General features: G+C 41.4%; 1 protein-coding gene across 5 annotated transcripts in view; it reads right to left on the reverse strand.

Moving 5' to 3' along the window:
- Positions 1 to 5,882, reverse strand: part of tnk2b (tyrosine kinase, non-receptor, 2b) — a 65,429-nt gene extending 59,547 nt beyond the window's left edge. For 3 of the 5 annotated variants that reach the window (XM_042093219.1, XM_042093203.1, XM_042093227.1), the window contains exons 1-2: positions 5,608 to 5,882; positions 5,410 to 5,501 (exon numbers count right to left, since the gene is read on the reverse strand). The gene's annotated coding sequence lies outside the window, so the exon portion shown is untranslated. The other 2 variants (XM_042093211.1, XM_042093254.1) reach the window with 2 other exon arrangements.
- Between the last annotated feature and the right edge of the window lie 142 nt (positions 5,883 to 6,024).

Here is a 6,024-nt window from a genome sequence, read left to right on the forward strand (position 1 = left end):
ACTATTACTTACTTCTGTTTTAGCTACTTGGAAACTTACCCTTAATAGCCTATAAAACCTGGGTGTGTCAACATGGTATGTATATTATCAGGCAAAACATTAAAGGGAATGCAAACTTTTGATCAGGGTAAATTTGGTGATTTCAGTCAGCATTGTTATTAAAAAAGGGCATTCACCTGACCATTATCCCTGGTTGTCTGCATGATCAGTCATATTTTCCAAACAACAGAACAATTCTGCAAGGGTATGCAAACTTATAGGCAGAACTGTAGATTGGTCCAAAGTCAACTTGTTTGAACCTGTTGAAGCGGTGGCCTAAATATTCTTTCTTCTCTAGCCACCACCTCATCCAGTGGCTCACCTCCTTAAATGTGGCCTATCTAGTGGCATTTGTCCCCTCACAGGCTTAAAATGAAATAAAACAAAACTTGTATATACTGTAAAACCACAAATTAGTCCAACCTATTTGAGTTAAAGAACCACTAAACAATAATCCACAACAGTCTCCAGACAAAGTCAGCAGGTCAGTTACAGTATATAAAAAGAAAAACACAATTACCACCGAACATGCTTTTTACTCGGGCTCTGCACCTGTGTGACCGACCCAGTTTATTCTAGCTCCAGGAAAAGAACAGTCTCGCATCCACTCAAGGCAGGCATCCACCAAATATCCTTTGTTCAGCTTACTCCACACCAGTTCAAATGACACCAGGCCACATGTATGGTTATTATGGATATACTTTATATGAATTACATGAGGGGAACTTCATATTGGTTGCCTCATTTCTCAGAAATAGGCCAGTGAATAGTGGAACTGCACGACGGACAGTCGAAAAATGCATGACAGATATCAAAAAATCAGGTTGTTCACTGGCCCATGCAACACCATACCACCAAGTGTCAATAAAATCACACGGTACAATAAAATCCTGCACAGTGACTATCGAAATAACTTGCTGGCGGGGGAATAAAAGGTGAATCCCATGGCCTAATGTTAGGCCTACGTTACTGTGTAATAACATGACACATATGGTTGCCTCATTGTCTCTATTCACTGCCAATTTGGCGTTGGATTTTGACTGCCTTTATGGGCTTTATACATGCAAATCCAGAGGTGCGTTCAAATTCGTGGAAGATCATTTGGAAACAGGTTTCTGTTCGCCTTGAGTTTTTGGCGAATGTTTGTGAACAGCCTGAGGAGGTAGTTCTTCCGCAAGCATACAGTGGATAAAGTGTTATCGTTACAATGGAATACAGCAAATCGTTGAAATTTAACTGTTCAGAGAAAACATGTTTGCCATGAATGTTCGCCACTTTTTGCAAAATTTGAACGCATCTCTCCTGATGACACACCAGCAAATTACCCCACAGCCACTATATGTAGATAGATAGATAGATAGATAGATACTTTATTGATCCCCCGGGGAAATTCAAGTCATATGTCACTGCATAGAAGCGACAGCTGCACAAATGTGAGAAAAACTTCCTCTAAATAATGGTAACATTTCTTAAATAAGTATAAGTATATATACTCTTTTGATCCCGTGAGGGAAATTTGGTCTCTGTATTTCGTCTACCAATCCGTGAATTAGTGAAACACACTCAGCACACAGTGAACACACAGTGAGGTGAAGCACACACACTAATCCTGGCGCAGTGAGCTGCCTGCTACAGCGGCGCTCGGGGAGCAGTGAGGGGTTAGGTGCCTTGCTCAGGGGCACTTCAGCCGTGCCTACTGGTCGGGGTTCGAACCGGCAACCCTCCGGTAACAAGTCCAAAGTGCTAACCAGTAGGCCACGGCTGCTGCAAATATTTTTCTCCCCTGAATTAAAAAAAAAATTGCGTTTGCTAGACTTTACTTATCTAGGCGATTTTCTGAACAGAAAGTCATGGTTGGCACTACTGTACCTACATGCCCAGAGGAAATTCCCGTGCATTCGGCCCACACACCAAACCAACCTGAGAAAAAGCGAAACGGTTTTCCAATAAATTTGGTCACTCGCACAAGAACAAACAGCCCTTTTGTTTACAGATGAACTCACTGTCGACACACCTTCCAGAGCAAACATTTGACAGAGTTGAGTCAGCACAGCACAACTATGAGCCACAGTTCACAGTCCTAATGATGAGAGCATGGCTAATGATGACATCAGTGTGGATCCAGCAGAGTGTGTGCAGTGCACCCAGCAAACTACGTGCTTCCAAACACACATAAACATCCTACCTCCAAACACATGGTCCTACAGTAGGACTGAATGAATTCTCCTGAATGAAGAATACCAACTTGGGGCAGCCGTGGCCTACTGGTTAGCACTTCGGACCTGTAACCGGAGGGTTGCCGGTTCGAACCCCGACCAGTAGGCACGGCTGAAGAGCCCTTGAGCAAGGCACCTAACCCCTCACTGCTCCCCGAGCGCCGCTGTTGATGCAGGCAGCTCACTGCGCCGGGATTAGTGTGTGCTTCACCTCACTGTGTGTACACTGTGTGCTGTGTGTGTTTCACTAATTCACGGATTGGGATAAATGCAGAGACCAAATTTCCCTCACGGGATCAAAAGAGTATATATACTTATACTTAACTAACTTACTGTTATACACTGGTATACGACTGTATTATCCAGAATATTCGGAATGCAAACACATTAATCAGACCATGCCTCTTTTGGAATATTAATTTAAGTCTGTGTATGTATGTTCACTGGTGACAGATCAAAGCAGCGTATTAGGCTAAGAATCAAAGCAGTCAATAGTGGCTCTAATCCAGGCAAACTTTTTTGCAGCCATGGATAAAATTCAGGGACAGAGGCTGTTTAGACATCATGACGCTGCTACTATTATCGTATTTTGCTGGTTTATTCAGAATATGCCAATTAACATGTAAACAGGAGTATTCCAGCTCAACACTCTGCAATATCTGCACATGCAACATTTTATTCTGAATATTGCCATAACCTAATGGACCTTAATCGGAATGTGTTACACATTTCACAATTGATTTTAAATTGGGAAGACAATATTGATTGGGCTTTTATGCACAAGTCAATGAACACTTACCACTCTAACTGTGGTGGAACTGACTAGGTTTAAATACTCTCCACTGGGAAAGACGGCTCAACGTTATCTGATCACATCACATTTTATATAGGTTTTATAGTTAATTGGCTGGTACATTTGTGAAACATCCTTTAGGAGGAAAATATATTTCACCATCTTATAGCTATCAAGATATTTGAAATCTTCATATTGTGCGACACCCTGCCTTTTGCCGCTCACACTATAATACGTACCACTACAGCAGGAACTGTGATATTGCTTTACATTCACTTCCAAGTTCTTTCCAGCAGCCATATTTATATTTCGGTCTGACAGTTAATTGCTCATTCTTCCTTTAATCCTGATCTTACTCTGCTGTAGTCTTTACCACTTATTTATGATTAAATCCAAGAGGCAGAGGTTAATTGGTAGAAGCAACATTATAAAAACAGTACCCTTAAGGGGCCCAGACAGATCAAAGATAACCTCCGAATCAAGTTCAAACATGTCAGAAGTCTGCCAAATGAAATGAGTTTCACTACAGCCCACACCCATCAGTTGAGAGGGATAACGTTGACTCGTTTCAATGTGCTGCAGTTCTACCTAGTTTTCAGTCCTGAAAAACTGTGGGAGTATTACCATAATACGATACAGGAATCCACCCCTATATGTCATAACATATAATGTGAGACATGTGGTTGACATGCTGGCTCTTCATTGTCCCTTAACTCCCTGCCTTGCCATTACAATTTACTTAAAGGCTTTGCCTTATCAAGCCTTGATAAATATACAGGACATGAGCCATCAGTAACTGAACCAAGACTGGGCTTAAGTCACCACCCACACAGTCAAATGAGCAGTTGAAACCCCACCCAAAAGTCCAGATTCTGCTGCTGGGCCGCAAACCAAGACACCTCTTTGGACAGTGAAGAAAGGAGAAAATGGCCTGGGCTGCACACCAGGATGCATTACCAATGCTGTGTAATTGCATGCTGTGGACTACAGCAGTGTTTCTCAAACTTTTTCAGACGAAGGACCACTTAACCAATAAAAAAGAAACGCACAGACCACCTAAAAAAAGGTTAGACCTACTTCAACAGTATATTAGCCTACACAGTGCTAGGATATACATTGCTTATTGTCTCTGCACTTTGCTTATTGTGTCAGAGGATTCATATGATTTAAACTGGCGTAGCTTACAGTACATAGGTAGTGTTGCAGAGCTGTTTGGATTTACATACAAGTTGGTTCAATATTGCAAACAACTCATCTATATTATATTTTACCAAGTCTGCTCGAGGACCACTTGGGATAGCTTGCGGGCCACCAGTGGTCCCCGGACCACCCTTTGAGAAACACTGGACTACAGCATCACATGTGGGGTGTGCTACTTTTCAATGGGTCTGTATTGTGTTTTTTAAATGCCTGCCTCTTGCCTAACTCATTACAGCCAGTTGATTATTATGGCAAGGCAGTAGTATTAAGTGCCTTCTCCAGACATAATGTAGATAGTACCCAATTCTTCCTAGAGGATCCACTCATTTGCTGATGTGTTTTTAGGGCAGTGAGCGAGCCCATGACATCCTGGCAGTGCTTGAGATAATTATAGCCTAGAGGTTGAATTCACCTGTGAAGCAGCTGGTGGGCTGACTCAATTCACTAATCGCTCCTGGTTGTTTGCCAATATCATTGCATGGATACATTCATGCCCAATATGCATGGAGAGACAGGCTTCTACAATTATCTAGCACCCAATGTTATGCCTATAAGAGCACACACCTGGTCAGGACTCAGGACCCATAATAAAAGTCAAGCTAGGCACATAATGGACCAAACTTTTTGTTCACTTTATCTTCCATCATTGTATTAAAATTCGTTAAGTGTAAATCAAAGGAGTTCAAAATAGAAGTTTGGCAAACCATTAACGTTAGCTGGTTGACAGATTTCCAGTGGATTCTTTTGAGCAATAAATGAAGGGAAAACAGTAGCCTACATAAGTGGTTGGCTTCTCGTGACAATTCAAATTACCCCTTACAAACAAAATCAATAACTCTACTGGACCGTCAAGTCTTATACAGCTAATGTTACTCAACCAGTTTCCCGCCTGGTGTGAAACCAGCAAGGACGTAACGCTAGCAAACAATTGCTTCACTGCTGCCGATGTAGCTTGTAGTGAAAACAGCATGGACACAAAAAAGTTGTTTGACTTAAATGGATGCAATTTACTTTTACCAGCCAGTATGTATGCGCGACAACCTTATATGGTTGTTGATGTCAAAGAGCACATGCATTGTCAATTGATGGGTGGCAACTTAATGCAGAAACATACGGTATAAACTTACAAAGTATTCAATTAAAGTGTTCAAGTTAAGTTACCTGTCAATCTTCGCTGCTCCAACGACGGTGTCACCGCTCACAAGTTAGCTATGCACTTGCGTGTCAACAGCCTTGCAGACGCGTAATGAGGGCTGTAATGTGAAGTAAATGTATGAATGTGTACCATACTGTTGAAAAATATCTGTAATTACAGTATGACAATACAATCCTACAGTTTCTTGCAACGCTTTAACTTACTGTTGTATTAGTCTCGTCACAAGTCATTCCTTGCTCTTTTTGTACATGCTCGTTAGCAACCCACTCTTAAAGGGACACGCGCTTTAAAAACTGAGCTCTCACTTTATGAAATCTCTTCTCATTTTTTTTTTGAAACCCTGTTAAAATTAATGTTATTATTTAATCAATTAATGTTAGCACTGACTATTTAAAAAAAGTCTATATTTGTGTCTGACTTTCAGAAGTCTATTTGTGTTTGACTTCTGACAGATTCCAAGTTATTTAGATATTAGTAGCCTAGCCTATCTAGCTGCATCCATGCATTCCCATTTCCGAGTCAAAGTTATTGGACATGGCGACTTGAAGCCTAGCCTATATACGGAAAAATAATCAGAAACCTTTAGGTTGGAGTCGGCCTTGGCTGGAGATTAGCCCCTT

Source organism: Alosa sapidissima, chromosome 1, assembly GCF_018492685.1.
Source record: "Alosa sapidissima isolate fAloSap1 chromosome 1, fAloSap1.pri, whole genome shotgun sequence".
NCBI classification, from domain to species: domain Eukaryota; kingdom Metazoa; phylum Chordata; class Actinopteri; order Clupeiformes; family Clupeidae; genus Alosa; species Alosa sapidissima.